We start from the raw sequence: 16,171 nt of genomic DNA, 5'->3' as shown, positions 1-16,171 counted from the left end.
CGTGTCCAAATCTTAGAACATATTTAAAGAGGTTTAAGCTTCCATTTTAAGCTTTTGCTCTCTCTCACTACTCTCTCTAACCTCTCTCCTCAATCCAAATTCAAGGTCCAAAAACTTTGATTTAAGGCTCCAAATCCTTAAGGTAACTTCCTTGACTTGTTATTCAACCTCTTTAGCCTTCAAATTAATTTGAAGTTTGATTTTAGACCTCAAACATGAGTTTACGGCCCAGGAGCATGCTTGGGCCGTAAACACATAATAAGAGGGTTTTATGCCTTTAAACCCCTCCAAACTAACTTTGGGACTTAGATACGACTATATGGCTTACCATTCTGGACTTAGAACACCCTAAACATGATTTTTGAGGAGTAAACATGAGTTTAATGCCCAAGAACATGCTTGGGCCGTAAAATCATTATCTTGGAGAGTAAACTCATTTTCAAGTGTTTAAATGCCACTTAAACACACCAATAGCCTTGGAATAAATTCTAGAACCAACCACAATCGATTTAGGGACCTTAAACATGAAAAAACAACTCCCTAAGGAGTTCACGGCCGTAAACCCTCCAAAGATGGGTTCCTGGGCCGTAAACTCCTAAAACTTGGTCCATTGATGCCCTAAATTCCATCCAAGACTTGTAAAATGTGTTTAAATCACATGTGATTGTCCTAGTATCACCAAAATATATAAGGAATGTGTGGGGGGGAGTTTACGGCCGTAAACTCCAATAAATGGTCCTTAAGTGAGTTTAATCCATTCCAAGGCCCTAGATTTAATCCTAGCTAATTTTCCCAAGTGTTATCATGCCATTTAGCACCATAAAACCCTCAACCATGAGTTCACGACCGTGAACTCATGTGGTTATAGTGTTTAGGGCCAAAAACTCCATGAGGAGTTTACTCTTGAAGAGTAAACTCATTTTCCAAGTCCCACACGTCCGTAAATGTCACGCGGGTCACTCCAAACACTTGATTTGAAGTGTTTTCGCTCATTGGAGTGTAATATCATATCTAATTAGTGATTTAAAATCTAATTAGATATATTTGTATATCAGTTCATATTACATAGGAACCTCGCACGTTATCAAGCCCTGAACCGACACTTAGCATCCGAACCAACACGTTTTCTCGTCTGGTGAGTTCATACCCCTACCCTTTTTCAATGGTTTTTCAATGTTTTCAGGGGGGGGGGGGGAATACAAGCAAAAGTACAAGAATATCTTGTACTTAAATTCATTATTTCATTTAAATGGTTTCATAATTCGCACACTTTTTAAGAATTGAAAACATATTAACGAACTATTTTGACTTGCAGAGTTGTTGTTCAAACCGATTTCAATTCTTATTATATAGTATTATACTTTATACTTCACAATTGATTGTTCACACTTTTACAATTGAAATCATAAAAATCTTATATTGTCCTTAATAAAACACCCCTAGACGTGAGTGTGAAGGACATGTATCATTAGAACTTTAGTTAGGTCCTTAATAGTACTCCTCCTAGACACGAGAGTAAAGGACTAATAAAAACAGGGTTTTCATATTAATCATTTCAGTTTTAAATTCATTAATCTTAAGATTGGAGACACGTCCTTTGTAACACTTCTCTTAGACACGAGAGTGGAGGACCAGCCCTATAACCAGAATCTCCGGAAAGAGGGAGAGCGTGACTTGAGTGTATAGATCTATACGGGACTGACTATCCCGCACCTGGCTTCTAGCTACAGCCGAACCGAAAGGTTCAAGGGTGACGAAATTCATAAAGAGATACTGACCCTGGCCCGAGTCATATCTAGTTTATAGTATGGTTATGGAACTCGCAATCAAGATTATGAATACTTTACACTTAATTATTAGTTTTATATATGTGTTAAAACTAATGTACATTTAAGGGTAATCAAACTTTCAGGAGACTTCACACACACACACTTTAAGTATAGTAGATACTTGTACAATACTTTCAGATTCGGTAACAATTCACACACATTTAGGAAAATATGGGATTTTCCTAGGTTAACATTTGTACATAACCAGAAACGTGTAATAACTCAGATAACTAAACGTTACAATTCACAAGGGTAAACATGTTGTTCAGTGTACATCTTTTACATTACATTTTGGATTTGATAAACATTACTTTTAAGAAAATATGGGATTTTCTTGGGTGTAACTTTTTTCAGAAACAGAAAGGAACTCGTACATTTTCAGAAAACAAACCGCTTATGAACTCACCAGCTTTATGCTGATTTTTAAACTGCTTGTATTCTCAGGTCTGCATTAGACAGGTACATGACGATCTTTTTTGACGAAGACGGAGTACGTAGAAGACACGTCTTACTTTTGTTCGTATATACTATGTATCACACCTGTACAACTTTACTTTCAAACAAATGTAAACTTTTATATGTAATGTAATGGTTGTTTACTTTGCTTACTATGTACATTGGATTTGATACTCAACGTGGAGTCCTCCCCGGAAATGTTTCCGCCTTCGGTTTTCGGGGTGTGACATCAACTCTTCCTTCTTTGTGGGCTTGGGCCGAGAATGGAGAGGGAAAAGAGAAAGAATTGGGTCTTAAGTGCTTAGCCCATATTATGACTCACTTTAGATGATGTTTGGGCCCAATTAAATCAAAGTGTAATTTTTATGACCTAATAGGGCTAAATTAATTTGGTTGTGACCCATTAAGGCCCAAAAAATTATGTTTCATGTATATGGGTCCATTTAGGGCCCATTAGAGAGTTCTAGATTCATGATGGATAATTTGGAAGTTCATTAGTCCATTAGGCCCAATAAGGAAATCCTAGTCCAAAATGGACTCAAATTGGGATTTCAAAGGTTTCCAATTCTTTGTTGAGCATTTGTAGTGCTAGAATGAAGTATTTGATGAAGTTTTGTTGTTATAGAATAAGCATCATGCATGCTTTCGTGTTATTGATTCATAGTTGTTATAAGTGTTGTAGTTACAAGGCCTCAAAATTCCTAGTTGTGACATCATCCCCCCGTTAGAGGGAATTTCGTCCCGAAATTCTTTTGAAAGCTAGATTTGAGAATGCGAGAATAGATGAGGGTACTTCTGCTTCATTTGATCTTCACGTTCCCATGTGAATTCTGGTTCGTGTCGTGCGTTCCATCGAACTTTCATAATTGGAATGCGGCTCTGCTTGGTATGCTTTACCTCTCGGTCCATGATTTCAATTGGCTCCTCGATGAACAGAAGGTTCTCATTGATTTCGATTTCCTCTAATGGAATGAAGAGGGCCTCGTCAGATAAGCACTTCTTCAAGTTGGAGACGTGGAACACAGGGTGTACACTGCTGAGCTCGGCGGGTAGTTACAATCTATAAGCCACTGGACCGATTCGGGAAAGAATCTCAAAAGGTCTAATATATCGAGGGTTCAGTTTTCCCCGCTTCCCAAAACGAATCACTCCTTTCCAAGGAGAGACTTTTAGTAACACCCTATCTCCGACTTCGAATTCCAAGGGCTTTCGTCGTTTATCGGCGTAGCTCTTTTGTCTGTCTCGTGACGATTGCAGTCGTGCTCTGATCTGAATTATCTCCTTGGTCGTCTCGCATATGATTTCCGGTCCTGTTAAGGCGTTGTTTGGAGTCTGCCCTCCCGCTAGTTGGGTGTCTCCTACCTCAGCCCACCACAACGGTGATCTACATTTACGCCCGTATAACGCTTCGAAAGGATCAACTTTGATACTCGAGTGATAACTGTTGTTATACGAGAACTCGATCAAAGGCAAGTGGGTATCCCATGATCTTCCAAAGTCTATTACACACGCTCGGAGCATATCTTCTAGTGTTTGAATGGTTCGCTCTCTTTGACCATCCGTTTGTGGGTGGTAGGAAGTGATCATATCGAGTTATGTTCCCATAGCTTTCTGAAGCGATTGCCAAAAGCGTGAAGTAAATCTACTATCTCTATCTGAGATGATAAACACCGGTACTCCGTGGAGTCTCACGATTTCTTTGATGTAGATTCTTGTCAGACGCTCCATCTTGTATGATTCTTTTATTGGTAGGAAATGGGCGGATTTCGTTAATCTATCAACTATTACCCAGATCGTGTCCAAACTGTCCGTCGACTTGGGTAGTTTGGTCACAAAATCCATGGTAATCCTTTCCCATTTCCACTCAGGAATTACTGGCTGCTGTAGTAATCCAGATGGCTTCTGATATTCCACCTTAACTTTAGCACAAGTGAGGCACTTGCTCACTTAAGTGGCAATCTCTGCCTTCATATTTGGCCACCAATAATGCTGTTTAACATCCAAGTACATTTTGTCTTAACCCGGATGGATGGAGTATCGCGTCTTGTGAGCTTCATTCATGACTACCTCTCTGAATCCCCTAAGTTTAGGGACCTGTATGCGGTTCATGAAGTAATATGCTCCATCTTCCTTCACCTCCAAGTTCTTCTCCATTCCACGCAACGCTTCACTTGTTTTGTTTTCTGCTTTCATGGCATCTGACTGGGTCGTTCTGATTTGCGAGGTCAGGTGGGATTGGATGGTTATCGAGAGAGTTTTCACACAACGATTTGAGTATTCTTTTCGACTCAAGGCATCGGATACCACGTTATCCTTGCCTGGATGGTACTTGATTTCGCACTCATAGTCATTTAGCAGTTCGACCCAACTTCGTTGCCTCATGTTTATCTCCTTTTATTCAAGATGTGCTGAAGACTCTTGTGGTCAGTGAAGATAGTGCACTTGGTACCGTACAGGCAGTGTCTCCAAATCTTTAGGGCGAAGACCACTGCTCCTAGCTCCAGATCGTGGGTCGTGTAATTCACTTCGTGTGTCTTTAGTTGTGGACGCGTAAGCTATCACCTTTCCATGCTGCATGAGTATACAGCCTAAACCCTGATTTGACGTATCGCAGTAGACTATAAAGTCATCCATTCCTTCGGGTAGTGATAGCACCGGTGCACTGCAGAGTGCTTGCTTCAGAGATCGAAATGCGGCTTCATGCTTGTCCGTCCGTACGAAGGGTACGCCCTTTTGTGTAAGCATGGTAAGCGGTTTGGACGTCTTAGAGAAGTTATGGATGAATCTCCTGTAATAGCCTGCGAGACCCAGAAATTGGCGAATTTCTATGGGTGTTGTTTGGATTACCCATCCTTCGATAGCTTAGATTTTAGAAGGATCCACATGAATTCCTTGCTGACTAACAACATGTCCCAAAAAGTTCACGCTTCAGAGCCAAAACTCGCACTTGGAGAGTTTTGCGTACAACTTTTCGCTTCGCAGGGTTTCCAGGATTTGTCAAAGATGTTGGCCATGTTCTTCTTCGCTTCGGGAATATACTAGGATATCATCAATGAAAACGATTACAAATTTATCAAGAAAAGGTCGGTAGATTCGATTCATTAGGTCCATGAATGTGGTAGGAGCATTCGTTAGACCGAAGGGCATTACGACAAATTCATAATGTCTGTAACGAGTTCGGAAGGCGGTTTTTGGAATATCCTCCTCCCGGACCTTGAGTTGGTGGTATCCAGATCACAAATCTATCTTTGAGAAGTGACTAGCTCCTTGGAGTTGGTCGAATAGGTCGTCGATTCGTGGAAGTGGATATCGGTTTTTGACAGTGAGCTTGTTAAGTTCTCTGTAGTCGATACACATCCTGAATGTACCGTCTTTCTTCTTGACAAAGAGAACTGGAGCTCCCCAAGGTGAGAAACTGGGTCGGATGAATCCTTTATCCAGAAGCTCACTGAGTTGGCTGGACAACTCTTGCATCTCCGCAGGAGCCAATCTGTAGGGCGATTTGGCGATGGGGGTAGCTCCTGGTACAAGGTCAATTCGAAACTCGGCTTGTCTTTCTGGTGGTATCCCCGAAAGATCATCAGGAAAGACATCCGAGAATTCACAAGCTACTGGAATGTCTTGAACGTACCAGTAACAACAGTGGGATCCTGAACTGTTGGGTTTTGAGCATTCTAACACTCCTATGGTGTACATGCAACCCTATAAACCTTGGATCTATGTTTTCTCTATAATACATGCAAATAAGAACTTTCCAAGGCTTTAATCCTAACTAGCATATTATGAAGTTCTTATACTACAAAGTACTAGTTAGATGACATACCTTTTGATGTAGCTTGATGTCTTCAAGCTTTAAGAGCTTAGCCCCAATAGTGTGGAAGCCTCAAATGGAATCACAAATCACCAAAACACCTTGGAAGACTTTAGAGAATATGGATACTTGGTTCTCTCTAGTGAAATTGGCAAGCCCTTCTTAGTGTACCACACTAGTGCCAATTTCACCAACCAAGGACATCTTTATATAGTGTGGAGGATTAGGGTTAAACCCTAATACCCATGACCTTTCATTTCCTAGGATCCATGGGTTAAACACTCCATGGACTATCCATGAAAGCTTAGCCCAACCTAAATGAACTTGGCCCATTCCATATATATAAGAGTCCATATTTAATTAGTTCCTTTTGATCACTTAATTAATTATAAATTAATTCTTGATCAATACTAATTAAATAATATGATTCCATATTAATATATTAGAACTTATAATATATTAATATTAATCATAAACATACTATTCTCAAAAGATTATCCATATAAATTGTGTCGGTGAAGTGCAACCCAAATGGACCATGCCGGGTCGGGTCAAGTACATACCAAATATAGTTATGGACTTAGACATTAATCCAACAGTCTCCCACTTGGATAAGTCTAAAACTATTATTGCGTATGACTTCAAACCTAACTGGAAATCGTAGCTCTTAAAGCCGTTGTCGAACTCTGATCTTGTCAACGAACTTGTCCATTAGATAAGGGATCATATTTTCCTCCATTCTAGATATCATATGGACTGAGACATGGATTATAATCATTCTCTCTGTCCATTTGTTGTTTCCCGATTTCCGATTTATGACGACTGACTAATTGAACAAATCAAATCAGTCCTGGCCCGGCCGAGCACTTCCATTTGTCATCATCAAATCATCAAGGGGCCCACAGATATCACTTTTATCCCGAAGGTAAAAGGAATGGATAAACTTCGACTCATATGGCTTGTTCTACTATTTGTTGAATCATACACAAAGGCACGTTTTATAACACCGAGTTACCGAATGCGTTTTCATGCAATCAATGTACAACCAACTCATAGTAACAACTCATATCTCTAGGTTTGAAGAATATAAGATATTATCGTCTCATGATCACTCGTGATAAAATCCATGAAGTGATTCCAATGAGCGCGGGATGAATCCAATAATCAGAACTTATGAGCACTCATGAGTGTTGTAGCCCTTTGTCCAACACCTTAGACCTCTACAAGCCAACCCATGACAGTCTTAATTCATATCTACTTCCAACATATGACCGACTGTGGATGGTTTGAATAACTTAGTCATTCCGGAAGAATAACCTAGTTTATTCGGGAAGTCAAAACATGCAAAATGAAACACAAGAATAATTGAATCCAATATGGTATCAAAATCTATGAACATAAATAAAACACCTTTTATTTATCACCATATGATTACACATTATTCATTGTATATTGTTTCGGCTATCAACTTTATTCTTGAATTTAAAACAATAGTTGTCCCATGCTCCAAGCATGTACACTATGTTTTCTAAACACTAGTCATGCCACACACCAAGTATGCATACTATGTTTGTCTATGATCTTTACTTTGTGAACTAGATCAATCGAACATAACTTCAATGATTCTCTTTTCACACTCCCAAATCCTTACTGCAAATGCAAGAATTCCAAATTCATGCCATTTATTGAAATCTGTCAGATTCTAAACTTATATACATTGAACCTCTTGTAATGATTATGCACAAAGTCAGAAGGACTTGACAACAACCATTACAGACCATTCCAAAGGAGATCAGCTCCTTGGGAACATCCTTCTTGCATTAAGTTTCCTAATCTTAAACAGATTGAAAATTCTAACTTTGAAACATTTCCAGATTCCATTTTAACTATCACTTCTGAACAAGAGTTGCCTCCTTACAGATTATGTCAATATGGTCCTTCCAAAATTATCACTATACTTCCAACTGTCCTTGAGCAACCAATCTTTGGTAAACCTTAGATTGTCCCCGACAATTGTTTAATATTTTTAGTCATATCCAGTTCTAAACCTTTTCCCTTCTTAATGCCCCAGGCATTTGGAAAATTTTAGAAAGAATGAATATAGCACATATAATCGATCCTATATCCGAAGCATATGGGAAACGATTCATGATGTCTCACATAAAGACTAAACCAGTCTTTTGCTATACTATTACCATTTCAATTTGCCAAGTTCTCATAATTCATATTATGAAAAGTGATGCCGTAATCATAATCGAATTTTAGAACGCAAATAATGTATCCATATACAGAATTTCCTTATGTTGATCCATTCCAACATGAAATTCATATATATATATCCTTGACTAAATGATTAAAACCTCACGATCTAAGCTTATAGATTTGAGATGAAGTATAATTTCCTCTCCCTTAATTATAGCAAAACAACCTTTTTACCAATTGAAACCTTTTGTTTTCTATAACTAACATTGCTAACTTGCAACCTTTATCATAATTATCATGCTCCCACTAACATGATGATTATTCGCATAACACTTATGCTCCCACTAGCTTTGACATGTACTCAGAAATCAGCTGACTTTCTTACCAAAGTTCAGATTTCTAATACTAGATTGTTTTGATAAAACTTTATCAAAATCATACACCTTCCCTTAGATAGCACACTTGTGTGTCTAAACAATTATGAAGAGGGATGCCGTAATCATAATGGTTAGACCTTTTTGCCACTTCTCACAAGTCCAAGTTAGTGTGCCGGTAAACCACACACGCTCCACTAACGACTTTGAGAATGCAAATATCACAATTGCTATCTAAGCTAAAATCTACTTAGTGAAAGTGTTTCCTCACCATCATTTTCATGAATCGGAGAGAACCCTTATGAGACTTAGATTTAATGGTGTATGTGTTCTTATCTATGTGAATTATCAAAACCATAGTCGCAAGACAAGGATAATGACAAATCCAAACTCATATGGACTGAACTCAATCTTAATTCCTTGCCACCTGGCAGCTCAAGGGCCTGCCATTGCTTCCAAGTTGAGGTGCAACAAATTGAGAACTCTAAGAACTCATATGCAAAGCCAACTTTAACTGGAATGGGCACAGAATATGTCAACACGATAAGTTATAAACCTCAAGTCGTGTGCTAGTGAAGAACTTCAGGTTTTATTCTTGATTCGTTCTTGAGACTTTCAAAACCTTTAACACTCCCACTGTCCTCTTGACATATAAGACTCCCTTGTCAAACATCCAAGAGATAGTGCGGATTCTAATCAAGACAAACACTTCACACAATTGGCCTTAGTTCGTCTTTGTTTTATCCAAAACATCACAACTTACCAATTTCAAATGTACAAGAGTAGAAAACTTTTACTCTTACATTTAACAAGTGTTTTAAACCTTCTTTAAGACATGTCACTCAAGTTACACTCTTAGAGTATAACTCTAAGAATTGTTTTTGGAACGAAGTATGAATCATCTTCTTGATTTAACCACTTCAACAATTCAAGTTCCTCTTCTTAGCTATAAGAAGGCTCTTAGAGGATGAATTGTGATAAGGTCTCTAAATCATTAAGATGATCACAAAACTGATACGAAAGTACCCTATCCCATCTTTTCAGATTTGAGAAACTTTTATCCTTCTGCCTAATTTGATTCTTCTTATTCGCTCTGCCATACATTGGGACCTTTTCCAATGTCTCAGAATTACACTTAAGCTTGTAAGTATAACCATATTTACTGAGCTATAGTAAATTATGACGAATAATCTTATCGATCTTTTGTGGTGGACTTAATCAGTGCACAAGACTGTGTACTCGATCCCTTAGTCCTTCACTCGACTCACACATCCATGTGAACAGGTAATTAGTCTTAATTTTCCAATACTTGAAAGTTCTCATTCATCATGCTATACAACTTGCATGATTCCAAGTTCCGGTCCAATTGAAACTTGGGTGATGAGAATCTTTCCTTATTTGGTAAATTTAGACATTACCACAAATGAAAGAATTAATTTCATATTTCCACTCTTGCTATTAATGGAATCATATAAGCAACAATTTTTCCTCAAATGCCATTGTAAGGATATTTTAAAATAAATAAAATCTAAAATTTTCTTTTATTTTCAAACTTTGCAGAAAAAACTTATCCTTACAATCCATATGAAAACTTGTTGTTATCTATTCCTAAGCAATATCTCATAACTCCTAAGAAGTAGCTCAAGAATCCGATCTTCAAGCTACGCGATAGAAATCCATCTACGCGATCAAATTCAGCATATTCTTTCTTTAAGTTCCTTTACTTTTCTTTGATTCTTAAAACATCAACATGTGGCCCAGTCACATCATGTAATAAGAATCTCAGAATAGAAACTTAGCAGAGTTAGATAATGGACTTTACCTAAAGTAGAGTCAAACTTACTGACTTTAACACCCTTAGGTAAATTGGCAGATTCGCAACCAATGCCCCTTCCTTTGGCAATATAAGCATATGGACCCTTTGGTAATGGTACACGGGACTATCACAGACTTAGCCTTTCTCTTTACCATTTGGTCAACCCAGTTGACTATGGTCGATCCCTTTCCACTGAGAAGAAAGAGCTTTACTAGATATCCAATGTCATCATTGTCAATGTCCATAAAGTTTTAGGAAGTTGATCTTATCAAATAGATAATATCATTAAGGGTCTTGTCATAGTCTGTTTCATAGGTGTTCCAAAAGAACTCACTATGTGACTTAGAAAGTGATTGAGCCACCAACTTTCTCAAGACTTTGACACCCAACTCTCCCGGCTTGTCAATATGTGACTATATCTCCAAGATGTGACCACACATAGACCTTGCCTTGCCAATAGGGCTTGAGTGACCTTAAACTTTTCAAGAAATTATGGGTTAGGGAGAATAATTGGAGGAGGTGAATGAAGTATGATTTCCATGGGACATCATCTTCATTTAGGAAAGCTTGTTTCAAGAGATTTGGGAAGATCATAAATGTCTAAACCAGACATTTTTTGGGAGATATTCAAGATAGTTGATTTAAAGTCCTTAATATGATACCCAATATGAAATATTAAGGCTAGGACCCAACAAACTATTTTATAACTTAGAAGAGGGATGTCGTAATCCAAGCTATAAAATATTTGAAGGTAGGTGAATGACGATTCACCAATTTCCACCATGAAACACGAAATAATAATTAGGTTTTTAATTGGTTTTGAAACTCCTAGATCTTTGAGATTCATTGAACTATTCAATGACATGTTTCAATCTCGAGTGTGCCCTTCAGGATTTGTGACTGAGATGCCGAGGATCACAAAACAAGGTGTGAAGTAACCATGCAAATTACTTGGTACCCTTAAGTGTTTACCCCTCAATCGATGTGTCGGTTAACCACACACGCTCCATCGATACTATGATAAACATTAAGTTACCCTTTGCCTACCTTGTTAAATACGAGTTAGTGTGCCGGTTAACCACACACGCTCCACTAACCGACTTAAACAAAGTGCAAAGTGTAATTTCATGGATTAGCACCTTATTCACATTTTCCTAAGTAACTAAGATTGGGTATTATTAAGAGTTTAGTTACTTAGTATTTATCATTAATACTTTTAATGAAGGGAGAATTATAGTCCTGTCAAACCCGTTCGGCTAACGACCCTCCACCAGTCAAGCAAGCGGTGGGTGAGAGTGGACACCCATTAAGTTGCCATTTTATAGGCAACAACCTTATACCCACCTTATAGACCGGCTTCGTGAATGAGGCGTACTAGCGGTAAGACTGACTTTACTCTTATACATATATATATATATATATATATATATATATATATATATATTAACTTATAATATTATAAAGTATAAGGGTTGAATTTTAACTTTTTAAAATTCTAAGGGCTAACTTGGAATTAAAGTATTCATAAGTGAAAACTTTTCAAATTCCAAAACTTGAGGGCAAGTTTTGAAACTATTCAAAACTAATTAATTCCATAACTTATGTCTTTAAAGTAGTTTTAATCCAAAAACTCTTCAAGTTCCATAACTTGACGACAAGTTATGGAAGACTTTAAATTATTAAAGAATGTAACTTTTTCTTTATTTTGTAACTTATGGAATTAATTAAGGTTACATATTTTATTACTTAATGAAGTGACTCTTGAACCTCCATAACTTAAGGACAAGACTCTTCATCTTTTGTAACCATTGCCAACTTTTATGAGTTTTATGAAACTTAAATGTGACTTTTCATATAACTTGAGGACAAGTTACAAAAACACATTTTAGAATCAACTCTTAGATTAATTTGGATTGAAAACAACTATTTCACTCAACTTTTCTATGAATCTAAGCAACTCATAAGAACAAGATAATTCAAATCAAACTTTTTCATGTAATTAGTCTAAACCTTAAACTAATACAAAACATGAATCTATTGACAATTATCTTTGAAATTGGATTAGCATGAACATTACCACATCAAAAACAAGTTTATAAGTCCAAAAACATCTTAGGGTAATGTTCCTAGTCCAATTCCAGCCAAAAAAGTCGAATTTATGCTGTCTGGGGGTCCAACTCGTCGAGTGTATGAACCAACTCGGCGAGTTGGATCGATTTGATCACTTTTTAGGCATGGACTCGCCGAGTCTGATGATCAGACAGCAACAATTTCGATTTTTTAAGCAGTTTTGCAAGTATAACAAGAAAACAAGCCTAGGCTCTGATACCACTGTTGGGTTTTGAGCATTCTAACACTCCTATGGTGTACATGCAACCCTATAAACCTTGGATCTATGTTTTCTCTATAATACATGCAAATAAGAACTTTCCAAGGCTTTAATCCTAACTAGCATATTATGAAGTTCTTATACTACAAAGTACTAGTTAGATGACATACCTTTTGATGTAGCTTGATGTCTTCAAGCTTTAAGAGCTTAGCCCCAATAGTGTGGAAGCCTCAAATGGAATCACAAATCACCAAAACACCTTGGAAGACTTTAGAGAATATGGATACTTGGTTCTCTCTAGTGAAATTGGCAAACCCTTCTTAGTGTACCACACTAGTGCCAATTTCACCAACCAAGGACATCTTTATATAGCGTGGAGGATTAGGGTTAAACCCTAATACCCATGACCTTTCATTTCCTAGGATCCATGGGTTAAACACTCCATGGACTATCCATGAAAGCTTAGCCCAACATAAATGAACTTGGCCCATTCCATATATATAAGAGTCCATATTTAATTAGTTCCTTTTGATCACTTAATTAATTATAAATTAATTCTTGATCAATACTAATTAAATAATATGATTCCATATTAATATATTAGAACTTATAATATATTAATATTAATCATAAACATACTATTCTCAAAAGATTATCCATATAAATTGTGTCGGTGAAGTGCAACCCAAATGGACCATGTCGGGTCGGGTCAAGTACATACCAAATATAGTTATGGACTTAGACATTAATCCAACAGTACGGCTTCTCCCTGACCCATAGCTAGCACCTTCCTATCCATCATTCCCAAGGTTGTTGATGTTGGGGCAATTCCGACGGATATGCCTTGTCCTTCCACGTCCGTAGCAAGTGGGGCTTGATCCCATGTTATTGCTGCTGTTGTTGGTGTTGTTGTTGTTGTTGTTGTTGCGGTTGCTGTTGTTGTTGTTGTTGTTGCGGTTGCTGTTGTTGTTGTTGTTTCCTTGTGGCTGATTTTGGGGAGGATAGGTCCTGCAATACTTTGCAGTGTGACCCTTCCGATTGCAACTGGTGCAATGCATTTCCCTGCATTCACCATTATGGTGGTAGTTGCACCTGTTGCACTTTGGGAGATTCCTAGAATACTGCCTAGGAGCACTTGGATTAGCTGAGGCTGGAGCATGTGGTGTGAAGGGTACTTGAGTGGTTGCAGCATTGACCGTCACCGTTTGTTGCTTCTTTGCTGATTCCGAGCCTTTTCGCCCTTTTCTCTTTTTGTTCTTTCCTTTCTTTTTGTCATTCTCTTTCTTGCCCTCGATTTCCGCTGGCTTTTCGCCCTTTTTGTTGTTGTGGTTGTACATTAGTCACTATTTATAGGGGCTGAATAATCGAGTTACGCTGGGCGTAACTTTAGAGTACGCGGGGCGTACTGCCTCTTCCACCAGTACATTGGATGTACATCAAGTATGTTGGGCGTACAAAGAGATCAACCCGGACGCGTCAAGGCTACGACACGTGCCCATCATGCGAAAGAGTAGGGCTACGTGGCCAATCCTGGACCATAAACACGGGTATGTTGGGCGTACTCCTGTACGTTGGGCGTACTCCGAATTTTCAAAATTCAAAAATTCGTAACTTTCTCATACAAGCTCCGTTTTTTACGTTCTTTATATCCACGTGTAGGTGAGACTATGCTCTACAACTTTAGTTTAGACTTTGTCGACTAATTTTGACTTTATTTTTAAAGTTATATTTTTAATAGGCCGGGACAGGAAAAGTTCGTTAAAAATTCATAACTTCTTCATCCGACGTCTATTTTCATATGTATTTTTACCGTTGAACTACTATCAACAAGATCTTCGATTCTCGTTTAGGTTGTTTCGGCTAAAAATCAATCAATCTAAAAATCGAGTTTCGGGCTGCATACAACTAAGTTGAAACTTAGAAAAATCATAATTTCCTCATACGAAGTCAGATTTGGGTGTTCTTTTTATGCACACTCTCGGTTTAACGAACACTACGACTTTCATTTAGATTACTAAGGCTAAAAAACACTTTATCGAAAAATAACTTTTTTTACGTCACACAACGTTGTGTCGCACTGTCGCGAAACTTCGACAAGTCATAACTTCTTCGTTATAGCTCGGATTTCGGTATTTTTTATATCTCCGGAATCCTTATTTCAACCACCACAACTTTCTTCATAGATATCGGGGTTATCTATCATTTATTTTTTAATCCTTAATTCATTAAATTGTAATAATTATGTATAAAACACATAATACTTAAATTATACATCTTATTATTTCAAAACAAATAACAAAGGTTGACCTAGACTATTACATCATCATTAATGCCTAGCCTAGAAACACGGACGTTACACATATGACCCAGTTTCTTCTGTAATTTAATAAATAATAAATTTTATTAAAAAATGTCGTTTTTTCTTTGAAACAATGTATGAGTGCCATGTGATTATATAATGTATAAGTCAATACCAAATAAGGGTTGTGATTGAGAGTGTTTAAGCAGTTTCAAAATTTTCTAACAGAGTGTCGTTTTTTTCTCGGCACCATGTATGATTGTCACATCGTTGCAATGCCAACATGTTTTCAAAAGTGGTCCCATTACACCTGAATGATTACTTTATAAATATTTATAATTTTTAGAAATTTAAAGTATTCATTTAATCATCAATATTGGGGGGCGCTTCACTAGGCATCATTAATTTGTTTTCCATGTGTAAGCGTTATTAACAAACAAGAAATTGAAGAGTTTTTTTATTTATTTTCTCGAAGTTTTAGATTTTCTGCTTACTCCTTGCCATTGTGTCTTGTGTACCTGCTAAATGAGATTGTTAACCTAATTTGATTTGGGCCTAAGACTAAATGAGATTGTTAACCTAATTTGATTTGGGCCTAAGACTAAATGCAGGCTAATATAGATTCTAAAAAAATTTGAGTCCTATGATTTAGGGGACTCTGTTCATACGCACTATGTTGCACTCCCCATGGGTCGGCCTTGTTCGGACCAATTTTGCATTATTCAAAAACCTAGAACCAAACGTATTCTAAGAAATCGGTCTAGGTCAAAGTCTGGTAAACGTCCAGTATAATATAAGCACGGCTTGGTCTAGTCTACGAGGTGAAAAAGTCTAGTCCAAAACAAGTTGGACTTGTTTTGAAATAGACTTTTTCAAACGTGCAAAGACTAGTTCGGATCGACGGGTCTAAACAGACTGAATTTGCACCTTATAGACTAGACCAAGTTGTTCTTATATTATTATATTATAATAGACGTTTACCAGATTTTGGTCGGACCGAACTTTTAAAAAGAAATCTTATGGAGTCATAAGAAGTAGAAATGTGTAGTATTTGT

Source organism: Lactuca serriola, chromosome 3, assembly GCF_051521515.1.
Source record: "Lactuca serriola cultivar US96UC23 chromosome 3, Lser_US96UC23_V15, whole genome shotgun sequence".
NCBI lineage: Eukaryota > Viridiplantae > Streptophyta > Magnoliopsida > Asterales > Asteraceae > Lactuca > Lactuca serriola.
This window is presented reverse-complemented; position numbering follows the sequence as displayed.